General features: G+C 38.7%; 1 non-coding gene and 1 pseudogene across 1 annotated transcript; both read right to left on the reverse strand.

The window, feature by feature from the left end:
- Positions 1-2,507: 2,507 nt before the first annotated feature.
- Positions 2,508-2,614, reverse strand: LOC149022476 (small nucleolar RNA R71). Its single transcript, XR_016172594.1, has one exon. It is a non-coding gene; the product is annotated as a small nucleolar RNA R71 (small nucleolar RNA).
- Positions 2,615-7,827: 5,213 nt separating this feature from the next.
- On the reverse strand, positions 7,828-9,946 carry LOC149022477 (E3 ubiquitin-protein ligase PUB23-like; annotated as a pseudogene).
- Between the last annotated feature and the right edge of the window lie 14,303 nt (positions 9,947-24,249).

Here is a 24,249-nt window from a genome sequence, read left to right on the forward strand (position 1 = left end):
GATTAATACACTGATGTTGACAACTTAGTAAGCTCAGCTTATTAGTTATATTTAGACATCATATGACTACTGTAGTTACCTTGTAACATTAGCAACATGTTTATTTACTCTTGTATATCATGTCTATTTAATTCTTGTTATTTACTTATACACTTGATCATGCAATGTTATGATATGTCTTTTAATATAGTGATGTATTATGTATGTGTGATATGATGAACTGAGAATGTGATTGGATAAGTATGATTTGGGATTGAGGAATGTCCTACTGACATTTTTGTCCTTGGACATCGGAGGGAATAGTATGGGATGTTCTCCGAAGGTGTCCATCGACGCTTTCCCGAATTATTGGATGACATACATAGGACTTGTCTAGATGTATGGCTAGGATGTCTCTGTCGTATCAGACCTGAATCGGAAGGGTATTGAGACCAAACGACCCGTGGTAGTGGTATGGTTTGATGGGCACTCAAGACCGGTAACCAACCTGTGAGAGGACATAAATCATATTACGGATACCTAAAAGGGGCCATTATTGGTAGGGTTGCAAATAGCTAGACTTGGTCTCAAGGGCGCTCGAGACCGATGAGTCATATTAGTGAGAGGACGTGAGAGCTTCCTGTCTACTATTTGTGGATGACCAATGGGGCTGATGAGTCCGGTGAGTAATATCCGTGACTCTAGTGTGAAGGATATCGAAAAGGATCGCCCAGGGCGAGGAATGGACGTATCTGGATCTGACATGATATGACTGAGTAGATGACTTGCATTGGGCTAGGCTTTACCGTGACATGCTGATAACTCTATGAAATAGAGTTAAAATTGGTAACTTTATACTTGAGATGGCTTGATTTAGGAGTATTTTATCTTTGTTTTAGTGTTAGAATTCATTAGATGTTTTCTTATTGAGTCTTAACATGTTGCATCTTGTATAGGTCATTATTGTCACTCTTACATGAATTTTCCTTCAGATTAATGGATGAATTTGATTAATCCTCTTTATCTTCAAAAATGTAGGTGAAGATCCATAATAGAAGAAGAATTTGTCCTCTAACTTTGCTGTAGAGTTTATTGTAGCAATACGGAGCAAAATATTCATAGATCCAATTCAAGTGGAAATGACCAAAAAGGGCTAACTTAATGGACTTTCTTCTTGTCATTCCATGAAAGATCTCAGCCGTTGATATCAAAGGAAAATGTTCTAATCCTGCAAGCCAATTTTGACTTAGGACTTTGGGGGGAGAAGAATGAAGAAAAGAGGAGAAAAGGAAGCAAAAACGTGGGCAAGGAGGGAGATTGCAAGACATGGCCAAGGGGAAAGAGAGGACATGGCTAAGAGGAGAGGAGAGGCAGAACTGACTCGTGTGGAAGCAAGGGAAGGCTGCTGGAGAAGAAGGCTGGAGCTCTTGTGGAAGCATTGAAGCTTTAGTTTCTTTTCATTTTTATAACTTTATCTTCTCATCTTCTAGCTTAATGTTAACTATAACTACTGCTGTGTTTTGGAATTTTGTTATGGGCTAAACTTGAGCTGTGTTGGGATGATAATAGTACCTAAACCTGAATTTTGAGATGTAACTATTATGTGTTCTTTAATTTTACTGCAATACAACTTGTTGTCAATGAATTCAGCATGATATATATTGATTAATTTCGGTTCTTGATGAATCTTTCATGAACGATTGTTATGATTGAATTAACTGGAAAGTTAATGCAGTCTAGATGCTTGTTAAATTGTGTGAGTTAGCATAATCTTTAATTAGTTTGTGTTAATTAGTAGGTTTGGTAGGAATACCCAATTACCTCACGTTGCCATGATTGGGATTGGGTTTAAATTGCATTCATATTTCAATTCTTTATAGGAATATGGAGATGTTGAATTAGGATGCTAAGAATATATGTATTGGAAAATACCATATTGCCATTCATTCCAGGTTCTTTTATTCCCAGGTGCTTTTACCCTTGTTTGAACACGCTGCCTGATCAAGAATTGGTGCCCTTTGACTTCGAAATAGAAAGGACATTTCGAGCTAGAAGAAGGGAGTAGCGAGGTTTAGCAGTAGGTCAAACAATGGCTGAAGCAGTGAGAAATGGGTTGAATAATATTGAGAATAATATGGCAGATGAGGATGAAGATAAAAATAGAGCCATCAGAGAGTATGATGTCCCCATGTTACATGAGCTGAATCCAAGCATAGTACGGCCAGATATTCAAGCACTACATTTTGAACTTAAGCCAGTGATATTCCAAATGATTTCAAACTGAGGGACAATTCAGTGGTATGCCAACAGAAGATCGTTACCTCCATCTTAGACTCTTCATGGAAGTAAGTGATTCTTTTAAGATAACTAGAACAACTGAAGAAGCCTTGAGATTGAAGCTATTCCCTTACTCATTGCGGGATAGAGCGAGAGCATGGTTAAACTCCTTACCTCCACAATCAGTAGCCACATGGAAAGATTTAGTAGAGAAGTTCTTGATGAAGTACTTCCCTGCAACAAAGAATGCCAAGTTCAAATATGATATCACTAGTTTTCAACAAATGGATAGTGAATCTTTGCATGAAGCATGGGAAAGATTTAAGGAGCTCTTGCGTAAATGTCTTCACCATGGTATTCCTCATTGGATTCAAATGGAGACTTTCTACTATGATTTAAGTGGACAAACTCGATCCATAGTGGATGCATCAGCAAATGGGGCTATATTGGCAAAGTCTTACAATGAAGCTTATGAGATCTTGGAGAGAATGGCCAACAACAACTGCCAATGGCCAGCTGAGAGAGGTGCTGCAAATAAGAGAGTGGCAGGGATTTATGAGTTAGATGCAGTGCCACCTTTAACTGCACAAGTGTCATCCCTAACTAGTGTGTTAAAATCCGTAAACTTGGCTACAGCTGTACAAACTCAACAAAATACAGCCGTCTCGTCTACATATTGTGGTGGTGAGCATGTCTTTGATAGCTGTCCATCTAACCCATAATTTGCTTACTAATAACTCATATTCCAACACTTATAATCCTGGTTGGAGGCAGCACCCTAATTTCTTTTGGAATGCTCAAGGACAGAATGTAGGCCCATCTTCTATCCCAACTCGACCTTATCAGCTTCCAAGTGCTCAACAGCAAGTGAAGACTCAGCCTGTGGAACCCTCTTCATCAATAGAGCTTCTATTGAAGGAGTATATGACAAAGAATGATGCAATGATTTAGAGTCAAGCATCTTCATTGAGAAATTTGGAGACTCAAGTAGGATAGTTGGCTAGTGCTTTAAGTAATCGATCTCAAGGATCATTGCCAAGTGATATAGAAAATCCTAGATCTCCAGATGCAATAGAAGAGTGCTTTGTTGTGGATGTCATTGAAGAGCTGGTTTCCGAAGAGTTGGAGAAAGAGTATATTAAAAACCCACTAGCGCTTTCATTGGCAATAGAAATTGAACAAGTGGAAGATGAAGCAAGTAGATATATGGATTGTTTAGAGGCAAAGACCAGCTAAGGCATTGAGTGGGAGTAGATTTGAGTCTCTTGTATTATTTGAGCTTGAAACTAAAGCCCCTAAACCACCAATTGAAGAGCCACCTATGTTAGAGTTCATACCTCTTTCAAAACACTCTCAGTATGCCCATTTGGATGCAGCCATAACACTCCATGTTTTTGTTTAAGCACTGCTGACAAAGGAGCAGGATGATATGCTACTTGAAGTGATGAAGAAGTGTAGAAGAGCAATGGGATGGAGTATAGTAGAGATCAACGGGATCAATCCTTCAGTATTAAAGCTTAAAATTTGGTTGGAGAAATGTAGCAATCGGTATGTGAAGCAGCAAAGGAGTTTGAGTCCAATTATGGAAAGTGCGCAAGAAGACATCATTAAATGGCCTTGGGAACTAGAGCATGTAGTGAATCTAGCATTATTGGGTGCACCATTGGAGCGGGACAAATCTTCAATCATCCTTCAAGATGCTTAAAAAGAAGGGAGGCCACCCAGATTTCATTATTTTTGGTTTAGTTGTTGGCTATTAGTTCATTAGGTGTTTAATAAAGTCATGGGTAGTTTTACAATTTGTGATGTAAAACTGACAGATACTTGCTGACATGTATTTTTGATTTGCAAAGTGTGGGTAATAAAAAAGAGATTGAGTGGTTGTTTTGCCAAATTGGGCAATAAACCAAACTGCTGAACAAAGCGTGTGTCAGTACTCAGCAGATTTCACTATCTTTGTCATAGCTTTGCTGCAACAAAGTTTTGTTCACTAGCTACGGGTCTTGCTTTCTCTGCTAAAAATAGCATTCTGTGTTCGTTGCTGTAGAAATGCTACAGCAACATCGCAGCAAGGATAAAACCACTCACTTGACCCGGTTTAACCTCAAACCCAACCAACCCATCGTTTCTACACTTCTAAACCTCTCTTAAACCATTGCTGACCCATACTGACTCGAACCCATTTTTAAACCATTTTAAACCAATACCAACCCTAACCCATTAAACCCATCATTTTCAAAACTCAAAACCACATCTCTAAACCACTCTCAACCCACTACTAACCCATCTTGACCAAACCTAGTTTCAACCAACCAAACATTGAACCAACCCTTTTAACACCACAACCCACCGAAAAAACCACAAACCTAACCGATTCACCATCGTCTCTGCACTCTCCCTTCTTCCTCTTCTCTGCTCAACCACAACGATACCTCCATCTGCACACCATCACTTACCCTTGCCCACATTCTGCAGCATGAGTGACCCTTCATGCTTACCCAACTAAACCCCTAACATCCGCCCACACTCCCACTGCGATTTCCGTCTCTAAGGTTCCTCCCTACTGCAACGGTTCCAGCCAGCTTGTTTATTTGGGTTGCTCAAGTTGCTTGCCATCACAGCTACAACACCCCACAACACCATTTCTCTGAAACCGCTAAGTGTTCTCACTCTAGCCTTTCGTTTGTTCCCTATTTTGAATTTATTTTTGATTGTTGTGTGTTTCGTGTTGTTTGTGTTCCTCTATTCAAATTTTGTTCTTTAGTTTTGTGTGTGTTTGTTTCTGCATCTCCTAGGTATATTTGTGTGTTTTTGTTTATTCATTCATTCTGTTCATCTACATATAATTACTATCTCATTTGTTTTTGTTTGTTTTTTGTTCTTTTCAGCACTACTCTATTTTTTTTTTTTTTTTTTTTTTTTTTCCTTCATTCCCTATATACCATATGTTTGTTTGATTAGTTGTAGTTATTTTCTATAGTCTTTTACCTTTATGTAGTCTGATGTGTTTGTTTTTGTTTGATCATCCTTATCGTGGTTGTGTGTTTGAGTTTAGTATTGGTTGTTAGGGGCTAGCCTTGTGTTCTGTTCTCTTTCTTCTTTTACTTTGTTTTTCTTTTTATTACCTTACTTTCTTTTCCTTTCTTTCGCTGTGAGGACACTGCTCCTATTTAGTTTGGGGGTACTATGCTTGCTTATGTTATCTTGTCATTTTGTTTGTACATATTTGTTTTGAAAATGTTTTGTGTAGTCAATCTGACTTGTCATGTAATTTGGATGGTTGTTAATGAATGAGAATGTCAGTGCCTCTTAATCTGATTTTGTTGGGGATCTTAGCACAAGTCTGCTATAATGATCTGATGTCTGCATTTACTCATTTCTGTGATGTCATATTATTTGATGCACCAAGTGATGTTTCAAGCTCTGGAGAACCTTGTAAAAGTTGGATCAATGTGAGAGTTTAGGATTTTAGAATTGGTTGAATGAGAACCTTGAGACTTACAGATTAGGAGTCCCCATTTGGGTATTTCCAAGAATTTTTGTGCATTGTAAGTTGGCTAAGGTTTGACCCCCTCCCTTACCCCATAAGAATAATGCTTTGCTGTTTTGAGCTGTCTAGTAACCAGGAATATGCATGTAACCCATGTGTATTTTTTACGTCAACAATGACCTGGAATATGAGCATATATATATATATATATATATATATATATATATATATATATATATATATATATATATATATATATATATATATACTAGTTAGAACATTTACGTGCAAATGCACGTGGATTTCTCGCATTTATCCTAATTAGATAGAACTATGAGTAGCGAAGATTCTTGGGCCATAATTGAATGAATTAATGTTAAAGACATAAGTTCCTTTCGAAAATCGAATGGAACATGACTTGATGGCTTTATTTGGCATTAAAAAAAAAGTATTACCAAACCTTAGGGTTTTGTTCTTCTTTGTATTGAATTTAGTATTTAGGGTCATTTGGAATTGATATCAATATTTTGTCATATGAACCACATCATTTTAGAAATTGTTTGCTACCATGATTTTGTCAACTGATTATTCTTGAAAAACTATTTGTCATACTTTACAATTCATTTAAAGGTACTTAGGGTTATAATATTTAACCATACAATAGAGATGTCAAGAGAACATAAGCATCCAATTTTTTTTGTGAACCATATAACCAAGAGTTATAGAAAAGTAGACAAAAATAAAAGAATGAGAAGATAGAAAAAGAGAAAACATCATTTAAATTATATAAATTATGATGAACATAATTAATTTTACTATGAAAAGTAGACTAAAAAGGGCTTGGTGGATTCAAACCACCATCTTTTGGAACACACTTATATTCCAAATGCTCTACCAATTTGAGCTAAAGACCATCAAGTTAAACATGAAATTTACAAGTCTTTTATCTAAAGCTATATTGCTAGTGCATGAAAAATTAATATTTTCTTGTATTGTTGCAAGGTTCTAAAAATGAACAATAGATTATACTACACCGTGATATGGTCAAACTGTAGTTCTATGCTTGCTATTTCTAGGTGTTGCCAAATTTGGTGAGTTTCCAAGACAATTGATGAGATGCTAGATAACCACCTTAAAACTTCCAAAAAATTGTAGATAACCACCCAATCTCCATAAAGAAACACATTTAACCAAATGAAAATGTTGCATATGCATTTTATTAGGATGGGATTACCTTGACGATATAATTCATAGCGTGTAAACACTTTTAAGCACCACTATGTGTAGGACATTAGGAAAAAAGATATAGTAAAAGTTCAACCAGAAATAGAAAAGAAAAGCCTTCCGTTAAAAGAAATAAGCAGATGCTTTAGAAGCGTACTCAACTACTCAAGAACATGCTAAGTGAATTCTTATCAAAATAGTCTAAAGTTAATATAACTATCAAAAGACAAACTAACAAATTGAAGAGGAAATCCTGATCAGCTTGCTGCAGCAACAACTCATCTGCTTGACACCAAGGGTGAAGCAAGCAAGGCATGCTCACGGGTCTGACCATCTTTGAAGATACCAACTTCAAAGCCTCCAGTGGTAGAATAATGATAAGGACAGCACTATCAGCCTGTGATGTACCTGTGATCATGTTCTTGATGAAGTCACGATGCCCAGGAGCATCAATAACTGTGTAGTAGTATTTTGTGATCTCGAACTTCCACAAGGCATTGTCGATGGTGATAGCATGCTCACGCTCGCCCTTCAGTCCAGAACCCAGGCGGACTTGAATGACTTTTTGTTCATCTTAGCAGCTTCCTTCTAAAAACGCTGGATCATACGCTTGAAAACATTAATTAAAAAAATAAAAAAAAATAAAAAACAAAAAATAAACAAAAATTGTCTGAAACAGCTTCATTTGACATTTTTCTATAAAAGTCAGATACAAATTCTCGTGCCCAAGTATTTCTTTAGTTATCTGATTTTCTACACAGAATTTTGCACCAGGAAAAAAAAGAAAAAGATTATGTACACGAAATTAACTTCTTTCACGTACATTCCCACTTTTTCTGTGCCTGAGAATGCACTGATTAAGAGGATGGATAAGAACGTAGTAAATGGACAGGGATACAGGAAGGGTTCTTCCAAACCCTAGAATGCAACTTAAGCATCTCCTTGGCCTTCTCTTTGGTATTGAGGCTATAATCCACCTGCAGCAACAAACACAACTTGGAAGCAACCCCAACTTGCAACATCTCCTGAAGAACACATGAAGTCCCACAGAACCTCGATATGGAAAACAACATTTTAACTCCTCTATCAGTGGCCACTTGTGAAACCTAAGTATCTTCTTGGACACCACAACAATTCCAGCTCCATGACCTAACAACTCCGCTCTCCCTTCTGCGCATCCACACAGTTGATCCAACACCACCAACACCATCTCAGAATCTCTCTTCTATGTTGTCTGTAGAAGTATCTCAATCAACACCGAAACTGCACCAGCTTCCACGGCTTTGATCCTGTTTCGACTCCATTGACAGAGTTCAACTATGATCTGCAATGAAGCCCTGGATGCCTGCTGCAAGATATGTTACGCAAAACGTTCACAGAGATGAACAAGATGTTCTACTCGCAAGGTCATCAAGAAATTCGGATCAGACACCTCGAACATGGATTTGAGAAGCAATGCAGAGTAAGTACGTGATGAGTTACTCCCATGTTGCAAAACCCACATCAAGGTCTCAATGAATTCACCATTTTTGCCAATAAGTTTCTTGAGTCCAACCTCTGATATCTGTCGACGCTGAAGTACGTATAGAGCTTCATCACTGGCTCTACAACTCGCGCTTGGACTCCCGCTTAATACAATTGAAGCCAAGAACTCAACTGCACCTGCATATTCCAGACATCTCCGTTCCTCTCGCATTCACTGGCGATGGGACAAAGACTCTTGAGGCATCTCATTCTATGTTGAACAACCTTACCTTCTTTAAGAAGTTTGAAGATCTGGGCTTCACAAACTGGAGTCTGTGGTGTTGGGATTCATTGCCTTTGGAAGCATTGAGAGTGCACCATGCTTGGATCAATCCTCGAAGGGCGTGGTTTAGGGTCAAATCAGTATCTGTCAATAAGGGTTAGTGCTGTTGTTGCCAGAGAGAATCCATCTCTCTGTGAACTCCCTGTCGAAGTTATCCTGGAAGGTGGAGTTACTGGATCTTTCATGATTTCCAAAGAGATTGGATAAATAAAATAGGATGGAACATCATGCATCTTGAACTTGAAAATATTTATTTTCCCTATTTGTAGGATATAAATCCACCTTATAGAAAGATATTTCCTTGCTCATCCAGCTTCATCGGACTTTTCGTTCGAAATTGTCGTTGTTGTGCTTCACTCTCAAGGCGAAGATCATTGAAGAAAATCCCCGTCCTTTGTGTTGCACAGGGTAAGCTTCTTGGAGTTCTAACAATGGCAGCTTTTTCTTCTTTCTTTCATCACTCTCCTTTCTTCTCTTTAGAGTTTTTTTCATTGATTATCGTCTTCTTTTTATGATATCATGTTCCGAGATTTCACTGATTTTAACTAAAACCTAATTCGTCTTCTTTTCAAGTTCCTTCTAATGTTCTTTGCTCGTTGCCGATAATTTTGAAGTAATAATCGGTATAGCAACGTTTCATTCCTCTACTTGGCGTTTCTGATTTCCTTACACGGAGATCTACTCAAGCTTCATCTTCACATGCATATCATCACTATTTCACTCAAACTCAAACTCAAGAAGTAAAACCCTAAAATCCATTTGAAACCCCTTGTATTATTCATATTCTTTAACTCTTGAGTTTGAGTGAAATCCTGATAATATGCCCATAAAAGATGGAGTTTGAATAGAGCTCCAATCATTAATCTTTACACTAAACCCCAAATCCATGCGTTACGCTATAAAGATAGTTCTCACACGATCGTTTCGTATCTTTCTATGTTTAATTTTCTGGATATTTTGACTCTGGTTCTCATCATGACCATGCAAAATTATAGGGATTTTATGCCAAAATCATTGGATCTGTCAATAAGGGTTAGTCTTTGTTGTTGCCGAGAGAATCCATCTCTCTATGAACTCCCTGTCGAAGTTATCCCCGAAGGTGGAGTTACTGGATCTTTCATGATTTCCTAAGAGATTGGACAAATAAAATAGGATGGAACATCATGCATCTTTAACTTGACGAATGAATCAAAACCTGGTAAGTCATTGATGCATACATCATAAAGCAAATACTCTCTCAATAAACTAAGACGTATAGATGCCGAACAACATATTGAAGAGACACGAATTACTACTTTTAAGACAAATGCACATGGATTAAAGGAATTAATTGGAAATTTTGAATGAGATTAAAAGAGACTCATTGTCAATTTCAAGCTTTTTCTGGCTTGCAAAAACAGGAAGTAGAGAAAAACAAAACAGGCAAAATAAGGCTAAATTTAAGAACACAATATAATACTGATCAAATTCGACTTCCACCAAGTGCAACAAAGCAGCTGGGAATCCCTGAGATTGAGAGAGATCGAAAGAGATCAATAGAGGTCTATCAACTAACCTTGTATTGAAGCCCTTGCTTTGTCTTCCCAATTCGTGAGAGAAGATTGAGAGAGATCGAGAGGGAGAGGGATATAGAGAGCGAGAGACTGAGATTGAGAGAGGTCATGAGAGATAGTGGTGATTTAGAGAGAGTTCGAGAGAGAGAAAGATTCAGAGAGAGTTCGAGAGGGAGAGGAATAGAGCGACAGACTTTGAGAGAGATTGAAAGAGGTCAAGAGAGAAATCGGGATTAAAATTAAGGATAAATTCATAATAATTCATGACTACAAAGTCCAAATTATCCTTGCAAAAATAACTAAAGAAATAACAAATAGTACAACATTATTGGTATTTAGAAGAATTCTATGGACAGAAAAGGACAGAAAAAGATTTGCGAAAAAGATAGAGTACATGCTTTTATTATAGTAGTATGATATATATATATATATATATATATATATATATATATATATATATATATATTGTCCAAAAAAAAAAAAAAAAAAAAAAAAAAAGAAAGAATTATGCTCTGCTGATTTGGGTTGCCTAGTAACTAGGAATATGCATGTAACCCATGTGTATTTTTTATGTCAATAGTGGCCCGAAATATGAGCATGCAAAGGCACTCTTGTTTGTGATCTTGTTGAGTAACTGGGTATCTTCATCACAAATGAGCGATATTCGCGTAAAAAGACAGAATGACAACAGCAGTTAAAAAAAAAAAAGGTTCATAAAGAATAAGTTTGGGGGTCAAATGCTCAAAATACTATGAAACGAGTTCTTGGGGGTGTAAAAGGATATGGGTCCCTAATTAGTGGAGAGGTAATCATTTGGTCAACATATTATATCAATGAACTAAACTTGAGGACCATGATTCAGCTGGACTAGAGTAATCTGGGGCAAGATTCTTAACTTTCACACACACACACACTTAAGGGCATTCTTATGAGTAAAGTATGACATCTAAATGTTATTGGACAGACGTTTTGGATCTAAAAAATTAGAAAAAGATTGAGAAGCAACTTCTATCTAACACCCATCCTATTGCATGATTAAGCCAGATTGTTTGCTTTTCTTTTCTTTTAATTTCTTAATGCTTTCATTAGTAGTTAGTTGGTGTTTTCATTTGTCTTTATTGCTCGAGGTCAAGCAATGTCTTAAGTTTGGGGGTGTGATAACTCCATGAAATAGAGTTAAGATTGGTAACTTTATACTTGAGATGGCTTGATTTAGGAGTATTTTATCTTTGTTTTAGTGTTATTATTCATTAGATGTTTTCTTATTGAGTCTTAACATGTTGCATCTTGTATAGGTCATTATTGTCACTCTTACATGAATTTCCCTTCAGATTAATGGATGAACTTGATTAATCATCTTCTCTTGAAAAATGTAGGTGAAGATCCATAATAGAAGAAGAATTTGTCCTCTAACTTTGCTGCAGCAATACGGAGCAGAATATTCATAGATCCAATTCAACTGAAAATTACCAAAAAGGGCTAACTTAATGGACTTTCTTCTTGTCATTCCATGAAAGATCTCAGCCGTTGATATCAAAGGAAAATGTTCTAATCCTACAAGCCAATTTTAACCTAGGACTTTGGGGGGAGAAGAAGTGGAGAAAAGAGGAGAAAAGGAAGCAAAAACGTGGGCAAGGAGGGAGATTGCAAGACACGGCCAAGGGGAAAGAGAGGACACGGCTGAGAGGAGAGGAGAGGCAGAACTGACTCATGCAGAAGCAAGGGAAGGCTTATGGAGAAGATGATCTGCTGGAGAAGAAGGCTGGAGCTCTTGTGGAAGAATTGAAGCTTTAGTTTCTTTTCATTTTTATAACTTTATTTTCTCATCTTCTAGCTTAATGTTAACTATAACTACTGCTGTGTTTTGGAATTCTGTTATGGGCTAAACTTGAGCTGTGTTGGGATGATAGTTGTCACATCCACCCAGCCGGTATCCTATTTGGCATACCCGGGATGTGATCCACAGCCCGAAGATCTAGATCGAGCGGCCATGCCTCCCACATACACGATAACATAATCATGAACAATATAATCAATGTATAAAGTAAACAATAAATAGATCAAATGAATGAGAAAAGGGTAATTAATCAGAGTGCGGAAACATTAAGTGACAACTTATAAGTAACAAAATCTCAAAGAGAAAGAGTGATCAGAAGTCACTCCTTCACAATCAACGGAACAGTGGTAAATCAAGTTAAGTTACAACCTGTGTTATGAACAAATCTATAGGAACTAGAGAGAGAAAATCCAAATGATTACAGTCATCCAGGGAAATCGGGCCTACAAATAGGTTTCCTCTATCCTAATGATATCCTCTTTGAAAGTATGGATGAAGTAAACCCAACGTGGCCGCTCCCTCACTAATGTGGGGCTAACCCTGGTACGCACTATAATCCTCCTCGGTATAGCAATCCTGACTCTCCGCGTAGCCATCACCCGAAGGGTAGTATGCGGGATCATAGCTCGTGTCATAGGACGTGCCATCAAGGTCTTCTGTACCTGCAGTATAATCTAACAAATCGCACAAAAGGAATGAGTTCAAAAGAACTCAGCAAGGCAAGTCGTTTCATAATCCACAGTTCATCCAACACAAGTCAAAATATGATGCAATATGATATGAGACAATGATGAAATATGATTTAAATCTTAAGTATGCTAGTCTCTAAGGTAGACATGCTTTAAGTCATGGCACCATACTTCTTTGGGTCGTCAGTCACTCCCCCTCAATCATAAGATATATTGGGTCTGCCCGGGGGAAGTTCGATAAGGTCATCTCAAAAACCATGGTTTGGGATTTAGTCACCACTCTCTCACATCACCATTTGGCATAAGTACTGGCGCATGTCACAGTAAAGCCTAGCCCAATGCAAGTCATCTACTAAGTCATATCATGTCAGATCCAGATATGTCCATTCCTCGCCCCTGGTGATCCTTTCCGGTATCCTTTGCACTAGAGTCAGTGTAATCCCGGATTACGGACTCATCAACCCTATTGGTCATCCACATATAGTAAATGGGAAGCTCTCACGTCCTCTCACGGGTTGGTTACCGGTCTTGAGCGCCCGTGAGCCCAAGTCTATCTATATGCAACCCTACCAATAAATGGCCCCTTTCGGGTATCCGCAATATAGTTCAAGTCCTCTCACGGAGTGGATACCGGTCTTGAGCGCCCTTCAACCATAATCTACCAAGGGTCGTTCGATCTCAATACCCTTCCGATTCGGGTCTGATACGACAAGGGAAATCCTAACCATACACCTAGACAATCCTATTCATGTCATCCAATAACCCAGGAAAGCGTCGATGGATACCTTCGGGGAATATCCCATACTACTCCCTCCGATGTCTAAGGACAAAAGTGTCGAAGGGACACCTCCCAATCCCAAGTCATACGTAGTCAATCACAATCTCAATCTCATCATATTATACTAAATCAATGATTCATCATATAAACAAATACATATCATAACATGATTGATCATACATGAATCATAAAGTAAAACTGAACATGATATTCTAAATGGTATATACATTCTATTATTGATAAGAAAACACATAACAATCATGTATAGTAAAGGATTACTCATATGAACATAACCATTAAGTTCCCATAATGTAAGCATGTTGGTATAATTAACATACTTGAGTTAACGACTGTCCTTACCTTAATCAAGTTGTAAATAGATTCAATGATTACCAAGTATGGTCCCAAAATCAGTGTTGATACCCTAGATAATCATACAATTAATGTCAGAGAAGAAAACAATTGAATTGGGGTTCAAACGGATCAAATTGGCTGAGTACAGGGCCTTAACAAGTCTTGGTTGACTGGCTTGGTCGACTGTCAGTCGACCAAGCAGTCGACCAAGACTTGTTATCTTCAGGATAGCAATGGAAGCTTGATCTGAAATTGCCCTTCCGGTGCTCCGATCGTCATGAAATTTGGAGGGCATGTTTATAATAGTAAGAGGATACTACACACAAATTTTCATAATGATCCAACGGTTAAATCAAAAATACCCAAATCGAATTTTAGGTTCTATATGATACTTAGCAAGAATTAAATTGGAATTTATAGAAATTGAAAAGGATGATAAGAATCAATCAAATGAGTGTTAAGAATCAAGCTAGAATCCTAATTTCATTATAGTCTAAGCTTATCTTGTATCTACATATCAGATTTGAATCAAAAATAGGTTAGATTGAATAGAATCAAAGTGATGGAGTGTATTTAATCTCATTTGAATCATAGCATAGCAAGAGTGGGGAAGGATTAAGAAATTGAAAGGGGGAAACTCATGGTTAAGTATTTGCAAGGTTGCAGCACTTCAGCCATGGTTTCAATGATCATTAATTGATAGAAACATGAATAGATTAGGAGAGGAATAGAAGAAATCATACATTGAGTTGATGATTAGTGTATACAATAATGATTGGAGTCAAAGATCTTCCCAAACATCAAGGAATAGCCCAAGAGAGTGTCCAACCTCGAGCTCTGGAGTGCCAATGATTAGTTTAGGTCCTCATTCACGAGTTCCAAAAAGGTAGGGGCAAAATGGGAAGAGATTTAGTGCAAAATTGAATTCCATTACTCTTGGTCGACTGGCTAGTCGACTATCAGTCGACCAAGCACTCGACCAAGCTATGACAGCAACTTTAGGAGTGGATTCGGAAGGCTATACAGGGTCAAATCAAGCGGGGTTTTCTCCTACAAGTCAATCAACAAGTCTAGTTTCAGAAAATACCTTTGGATTGATCACGGGGTTCCGGGAAGTGCTTCAACTAATTCAATCTTCATTGATGCGCAGATTTTCACCCAACACTGACAATGTGCTCAAGTGAGGGGCATCATTGTCAATGTCCATAGGCTCAGCATCAAGCATCGAATCATCCACTAAGAGGGCCCACAGGTCTCTTCTACCACCACTTCGGGTCTTCGGACCTGCAACAGTATAAAATCCAGGCCAGGTCAGGGTTAGAATAGGGTCGGATTTTACAATAGTAGTACCTAAACCTGCATTTTGAGATGTAACTATTATGTGCTCTTTAGTTTTACTGCAATACAACTTGTTGTCAATGAATTCAGCATGATATATATTGATTAATTTCGGTTCTTGATGAATCTTTCATGAACGATTGTTATGATTGAGTTAACTGGAAAGTTAATGCAGTATAGATGCTTGTTGAATTGTGTGAGTTAGCATAATCTTTAATTAGTTTGTGTTAATTAGTAGGTTGGGTAGGAATACCCAATTACCTCACATTGCCATGATTGGAATTGGGTTTAAATTGCATTCATATTTCAATTCTTCATAGCAATATGCAGATGTTGAATTAGGACGCTAAGCATATGTGTATTGGAAAATACCATACTGCCATTCATTCCAGGTTCTTGATATATTTTGGGGTTGTAGTATTACTTTAGTATTTGCATTATAAAATTCAGGGGAAGGGAAACTTGATTCCCAACACTCTTTTCACTCACTAAGTTCCTTCTATTGCTTAATCTCCTTTTTAGTTCTTTCGTTTAATTACCTGTCATTTGGTTATTTAGTTAGTCAATCACAAATCAATCTTGTTAATTTTGTTTAAATCAATTTTACTTTTACATTGAAAGTTAAGGATGGAATTCTCCGAGGGATCAATACTCTACTTATCATTTATTACTTGATTGCGATATGAACACTTGCGTAATATCTTGAGATACAAGCAACAAGTTTTGGCGCCAATACTTATACCAATGGTGATGTGAGAGAGTGGTGACCTAAACCCCAGCCATGGATTGTCCCGAGGGATGCAGGACCCAATTCCCACCGGAGAACCCAAGATACCGAGATGGTTGAGGGAAGAGTGATTTGAGACCTACCCAAGGAAGTATGGTGTTATGACTTAAAGCATGTCTACCCTAGAGACTAGCATATATAGAATTAGAATCATATTTGCATCATCTGTCTCATATCATTTCGCATCATATTATGACTTGTATCATATGGCCTATGTATTATGGATTAACTGCCTTGCTGAGTTCTTTTGAACTCATTCCTTTTTGTGCAATTGTTTTGTTAGACTATTCCACAGGTTTTGAAGAGACTGATGGTACGTCCTTCGAGGCGCCCTATGATGAGTCATACTACCCTCAAGGTAGTGGCTACTACGAAGATCACGGTGAGGGTACCGAAGAGGATTATGCTTCACATCAAGATTAGCCCGACATTGGTGTGGGAGTAGCTGTGCTGGACTTCTGATATTTATAGTTATGAGGACATACTATATGTGACCGAGGAAACATTTGTTTAGTGTTATATTTTGAATTCTTCTTAAGACTGGATCTGTAATTTAATTTTCTTTGATATACTCTTTAGAAGTTAGTTTTGTAACCTTAACTTGAATGATCTACTTTCCGCTGCCATTGAGGGAGTGACTTTTCGTCCTCTCTCTCTCCTTTTGGATTATATATATATTGGTATTATTTTATTCCGCACTCTGATTATTTGTTTACCTCATCCATGATTTGTTTATTATATGCTTTTACCTTGATTATTATTGTTCATGATTGTGTTATCGCGTATGTGGGAGGCATGGTTGCTCGATACTTGATCCTTGGGACTATGGATCACATACCCGAGTATGCCCGATGGGGTACCGGCTGGGTGGATGTGACAGCAGATGTGATAACTACCTCAGAGGGTGAGCAATTTGACATGCACTTGCGCCGTAGTGGGCGCGGGCTAGTTCCTTGTCGACGTTTCGACATAGAGGATGAAGCCTACATGGTAACTCCTGAAGAGATCGACTATGAGATGACTCCAGTCGACGAGTATGAATCGAAGAGCATGCAGGAAGCTCTTGTGGGGACAAGCTCAAAGGAATGGTTGAAAGCGATAAAGGAAGAGTTGGAGTTGATGAAAATTAATCATGTAAGGGACTTGGTTGACTTACCACAGGACTGAAAGGCAATTGGGAACTAGTGGGTTCTCAAGATCAAGAGAAAGGCGGATGAATCTATTGAGAAATTCAATGCTCGTTTAGTGGCTATGGGCTACACCCAACGAGAGGGCGTTGATTATGAGGAAACTTTTCCCCTATGGTTAGGTTTGCCTCCATCCACCTCATACTAGCCATTGTTGCTTAATTGGACTTGGAGCTTTATCAGATGGATGTAAAAACTGCTTTTCTCAATGGAGAACTTGAGGAAGAGATCTATATGGACCAATCTTAAGGCATTGAAGCTAATGGACTTGAGCGCAAAGTGTGCAAGCTCAAGAAGTCCATATATGGCTTAAAGCAAGCATCTAGGCAATGAAATGTGCGCTTCCACCAAGCTGTGATGGAAAATGGGTTTTCCATACTTGAGGAAGGCCCTATTTCTTAGGAACAGGCTTATGGACAGGCTTGATGGGAGTCGCCTTCTTATTGTTGATGGTTCACGGTTGGCGCTGAGTAGTCTAAAGAAGCCGACTCTCATTCTTTGGACCAGCCTATGACCAAAAAAAAAAAGGGTTTGTCACTCTTTTTCACATTCACCGGGAGAAAAGGTGACGATAGCAAGCCCCTCCCCGGCCGAGGAGCCTCCAGGACAAGGGGGCGGTGGTCAACCATCCACTCTCGGGATTCATATTGATCAATCGATCTCCACGTCTTGCCAGTTCGATAAGTACACTGTGTTTACACCAAGAGATCTGATGGTAATTATGTCATTCTGACATTGTATGTAGATGACATACTCATGGCTAGCAATAGCAAGGAGCTATTGGAAACCATTAAGAAATGGTTGTCCTCTATATTTGATATGAAGGACATGGGTGAAGCAAGTTATGTGCTTGGTGTCAAGATTGTCAGAAATAGGCAAAAGAGATTACTGGGTTTATCTCAGGAGACCTATATTGACAGTGTCTTGACAAGATATCAGATGCACAACTGCAAACCAATAGATACTCCAGTGGAGAAGAGTTTGCATTTGAGCCTTGATATGGGTCCTAAGACTCTAAAGGATAAAACCAAGATGGAAAGAGTTCCATATTCCAGTGCAGTGGGTAGCCTTATGTACGCTATGATGTGTACTAGGCCAGATATTTGTTATGCAGTGGGTTTGGTTAGTCGGTATCAATCAAACCCAGGCATAGAACACTGGAAGGCGGTCAAGAGGATATTAAGATATCTCAGAGGAATGAGTAACTACATGCTGTGTTACCAAGGATTGGATTTGCGGTTAGTTGGCTATAGTGATGCTGACTGGGTTGGAGATATTAATGAGCACAAATCAACCTCTGGATATGCTTTCTTGCTGAATGGTGGGGCCATTTTATGGTGTAGCAAGAAGCAGACTTGTATATCACTCTCGACCATGGAAGCAGAGTAATTGGTATGCTCAGCTGTGGTTCAAGAGGCTGTTTGGTTGAGGAGATTCCTACAACATACTGGATTTGTGTTGACATCCAAAGAGGTTGCCCTTGTCTACTGTGATAGTACGATAGCTCTTAGCTATGTCAAGGACCCCAAGTATCATGGGAAGACCAAACATATACAGTTAAGATATCATTTTGTTAGAGATATTATATCGAGAAAGAAAGTTGTACTTAAGCACATATCTACTCGTCAGATGGTAGCTGGCCCTCTTACCAAACCTATCGCCAAGGATGTTTTTATTTCTCATATAAAAGCCTTGGGCTTGCATAGATTGTGACTTACTTTTGTACTGAAACTTTCTTATTATTGAGTAATATGAGTTCATTCCAGCATTTATTTTTTCACATTCTATGTGATTGTGTTTTTTTAGCATAAAACGAGATATGTCAATAGGCAAGAGAATGGCTTACTCACACGAGCATTCGCCTCTGGCGCTTTGAAGGCGAGCAGAGATGAGACGGATTGTGAATGACTTTGTGTAGGTCAATTCATAATCATGATGTCGCGTTGATTTGGAATCAAGATGAGTTTCTCTATTGTGAAGAGAATCGACATGAATGTTCCCACTATTCATGTTGCCAATAGAAGCCAGGTGTGAGTACTTTATGTGGTGCTAGGGTGGAGACAATAAAGAAACTCGGGTTAGGTGCAAGAGGTTGTGTCACATCCACCCAACCGGTACCCTATCAGGCATACCCAAGTGTGTGATCCATAGCCCCAAAGATCAGTATCGAGGAAATCAACCTCCCACATTCACAATAATATAATCAAGAACAAGACTAAATCAGGGTTATCAATATTATTTAGAACTTCAAAGGAATATAACGAAATAACATCAGAGTGCGGAAATGATACCAATATAATAAATCAAAAAGTAGAGTGAGGCGGAATATCACTCCACGGTTACAGCGAAAATGTAGCTCGAAAGTCAAAAAAAAGATTACAACCGATTCCAAAAGAAAGTAAGATATAATCTAACTTAACTAGAGTTTGTTGTACTTTATAAAGAATGTCTCAATAGACATAAACTTCGGAAATTAAGCACGGCCGCTTCCACTCCAATGTAGTGTTAATCCTGGTACGCATCATGATCACACGAGGGATCATCACCGTAATCTTCGTAACTGCTAGCACCTTGAGTGAAGTATGCTTCATTGGTTTGCGCTTCCTCGTACTGGCCGACATAATCATCAACACCTGTAGAATAATCTAACAAAATATATTTGCACAAAAGGAGTGAGTTCAAGAGAACTCAACAAGGCAAGCTATCCCATAACAACATAAATAACATGATAGCAAAAACATAGCATGATGCAAAATGATATGAGACAGACAATGCATGTATGAGTTTAACTCTATGTATGCTGGTCTCTATAGGCATACATGCGTTAAGTCATAGCACCATACTTCTTTGGGAAGGTCATTCACTCTCCCTCAACCATCTTGGGCTCTGTCGGTGGTAGTTGGGTCCTACATCCCTCAGGACATTCCATGGCTGGGGTTTAGGTCACCACTCTCTCACATCACCATTAGTCTAAGTATTGGTGCATGTCAAGGTAAGGCCTAGCCAAATGCAAGTTATCTACTTGGTTATATCAACTTAGATCCAGATATGTCCATTCCTCGCCCCGAGCAATCCTTTCCGGTATCTTTCACACTAGAGTCAGTGTATCCTATGGCTACAACCAACTCGGACTATGGACTCATTAACCCTATTGGTCATCCACAAATAATAGATGGAAAGCTCTCATGTCCTCTCACGGGTTGGCTACCGGTCTTGAGCGCCCATGAGCCCAAGTCTACTAAATGTGACCTTACCAATGAATGGCCTCTCACGAGTATCCACAATGTGATTCATGTCCTTTCACGGATATAACTCACCGGTCTTGAGCGCCCATATATCTCCATTGCTATCACGGGTTACTCGGTTTCAATACCCTTCCGAATCAGGTCTGATACAACAGGGACATCCTAGCCAAACACTGTTAGACAAGTCCTAGGTATGACAACCAATAATTCGGGAAAGCATCAAAGGGCACCATCGGAAATATCCCATACTATTCCCACTGATGTCCAAGGACAGAAATGTCAAAAGGACATTCCCCAATCCCAAATCATACCTAATCAATCACAATCCCAATTAAGTTATAATGTACACATCTACAATCTCATCATATGAAAGAATACATAAAGACAAGATGTGAAACCCAACCCTAACCTTGGCCTGGAAACCCTGTTGTTTGTAGGTCCAGCAACCCGAAGTAAGGCAAGAAGTCAGCTTTGGGCCATTTCAGTAGAAGACTTGGTGGCTGGATTGAAGTCCTTGAGTGTTGATGTCAGTGTTCCATTTATGGAAACTGCACCCTGTTGAAGATCGGATTAGTTGATGGACTTGGAGTGCTCTCTGTATTGGTTCGAAGGCATTTCTACCTACTAGGTATGTCACTTTAGGTGTGTGCAAAACCCCTTGATGTTTGGACTTGATCTGAGCCTTCAATTCCCTGTTTTGAAGTTGATGTTCTGATTGGTCGACTCATTGGTCGACTGAACCAGTCGACCAATCAATCGACCAATTGATTCTGTTTTTGTAATTTAGGTCGTGGCTACTCTATTTAAGTCTAATCTCGGGAATACTCAGTGTCACGCCCTCCCAGCCGGTACCCTATCTGGCATACCCGAGAGTGTGATCCACAGCCCGAAGATCAGGTATCGAGTGATCAACCTCCCACATAAACAATAACATAATCATGAACAATCATAACATGAGTGCGGAAGATAAATCATAGATCCAATAAAGAAAGAATGAATCATAAATGAATCAGAATAATAGATATAATCAGAGTATCAAACAGATAAGTAAAGTGAAGCAAAAATCCCACTTTACATCCAGCGGAAAAGTAGCTCTAAAGAATAAACTAGACAAAATCTAATCCCAGTAGCAAGTACATTGGGTAACTAAATTGTTCTCCACTTTATAGACAACATCCTTGTAAGTGTAAATCTCATAAATAGCACAAGGACGCTTCCACTCAATGGTCGGACTAAGCATCGTACGGAGCATAACCACTCGCGGGATCTTCAGAGTAATTGTGGTAACCGCAATCACCTTCCTGGAGATATGCCTCTTCGCCTTGCGCTTCTTCATAGGGACCGTCATAGTACTCAAGACACAGCAGGATAGTCTAACAACATTGTACAATAAAGGAATGAGTTTCAAAGAAACTCGGTAAGGAGCGATTAAAAATCCATAATAACATAAATGGCAGGATTCCGAACAATCATGAATGCAATATGATATGAGACAAACAATGAATGAATGAATCTAACTCTATGTATGCTGGTCTCTATTGGCAGACATGCTTTAAGTCATAGCACCGTACTTCTTTAGGAAAGTCCACTCACATCCTCAACCATTTAAGATATCTTGGATTCTCTCACGGATCATTTCACCGGTCTTGAGCAGCCGTTTGGTAATGGGTCCTTCATCCCTCAGGACAAACCTTGGCAGGGGGGTTAAGTCAACACACTCTCTCACAACCATTTGGTATAAGTCTTGGCGCATGTCGTGGTAAAACCTAGCCAAATGCAAGTCTTCTACTTAGTTACATCAAGTCGGATCCGGATACTTCCATTCCTCGTCCCTGACGATCCTTTCCGGTATCCTTCACACTAGAGTCAGCGTATCCTATGGCACCGACCAACTCGGACTACGGACTCATCAACCCTATTGATCATCCACATATGGTAAACGGGAAGCTCTCACGTCCTCTCACGGGTTGGTTACCGGTCTTAAGCGCCCGTGAGCCCAAGTCTAACCATATGCAACCCTACCAATAAATGGCCCCCACAATGTGATTCCTGTCCTCTCACGGGTTGGTTACCGGTCTTGAGCGCCCATGAATCCCCATTGCTACCACGGGTCATTCGGTCTCAATACCCCTCCGATTAGGGTCCGACATAACAGGACATCCTAGCCAAACACTACTAGACAATCCTAGATATGTCATCCAACGGTTTAGGAAGGTGTCCAGAGGGCATCTCCGGAAACATCCCATAATATTCCCGTAGTAGTCCAAGGACGAAGTGTCGAAAGGACACCTCTCCTTTCCAAACCATACTTAAGCATACACATGCATCAATTCATATCATCACATATATGGTAACTTCATATATGGAAAGAAATCAGTAATTACAATCACTTGTATATAATTGGTAAGTAAATCATACATGAATCAATTTATTATGAATAAGTAATGCTACTGTAATCAAAGTTATGCAACAGTAGTATATCATTGTAAGAATCTAATTTAGGAAACATATTAATGATATTCAAATATAGAAACTAGATTCATGCTATCTATGTAATTAAGGAAATAACCATCCTTACCTTTTATAACTCGCAAGGAATCCTAAGAAATCAAGTAAGATCTTGACAAACTTGAGAAGAAGGTCCTAAACAAGTGTATACAACATATTAGGAAAGATCCCTAACAGAAAAGATACCAAAACATCCAAAACAGACCAATTCTGGAGTTGCTGTACTCATTGGTCGAGTGGATTGGTCGAGTGGTCCAAATCGACCAATCAATACCAAAATGCAAACAAGCCTATAAAATCGTAGTTTTAAGATATGAAATCCGAATTTGGTGGTTCAAAAGGGTACTAATCAAGGGGTAGACTACATCAGTAGTATTCTAACAAATAGGGGACCTCAAAACACCAATCAAATCAAGATATCAAGATCCAAATTAGGAAACAAAAAGTTACCATAATTAACTCAACCATGGATCTTGATGAATTTGAAATAGAAAACAAAGACAAGAACAATAGGAGGATGGATCATTGCTTTTGGTAATGAAAACATGAAAACATACATAGATCTTCATGGAATAAGGCTTAGAAGCATAAATCTAAATAAGGAAATAAAACCTACCATATATGTAACTATCATGCATCATGAAGAACACATAGTATGGTAGAAGAGAACAACTAGAAATCTATAGATTATGGATCATGGAAAGAAAACACGGTAGTAATTAACTACTAACATGATCAACATAGAAGATCCAAAGAGATCGGAATTCAGATTAGAAGTTTAACAGAGATTAAATCATGGTTTGATCATGATTCCTTCAAAAGCTTGCAATGATCATGGTTAAGATCATTGTTCTAGCCTCAAATCCTTAGGATGATCATGAGAACATGTTCGGAGATGTTTGCAACGAGAGAATGCAGCATCTCTTCTACTGTCTCAACTCAAAAAGGAAAGAAAAACAAAGATGGAGGAGAAGAAGAGAGAGTAGACATACCTTTTGATGCAAAAAGAAGAGTTTCGACGAAGATCCGTCAAGAAAACACCAAGGATGCAAGAGAGATGACTTGCGAGAGGTCTTTGGTTCGTTCCGAGAGGGTTTGGAGGCAGCAAATACGAAGTGGACTCGAGATTGGACTTAAATAGAGCAAGAACAACCTAATTGCCAAAGACAACACTCATTGGTCGAGTGGATTGGTCG

The sequence above is a fragment of the Hakea prostrata genome, chromosome 3 (assembly GCF_041222555.1).
Source record: "Hakea prostrata isolate BN-2017 chromosome 3, UWA_Hpros_2, whole genome shotgun sequence".
NCBI lineage: Eukaryota > Viridiplantae > Streptophyta > Magnoliopsida > Proteales > Proteaceae > Hakea > Hakea prostrata.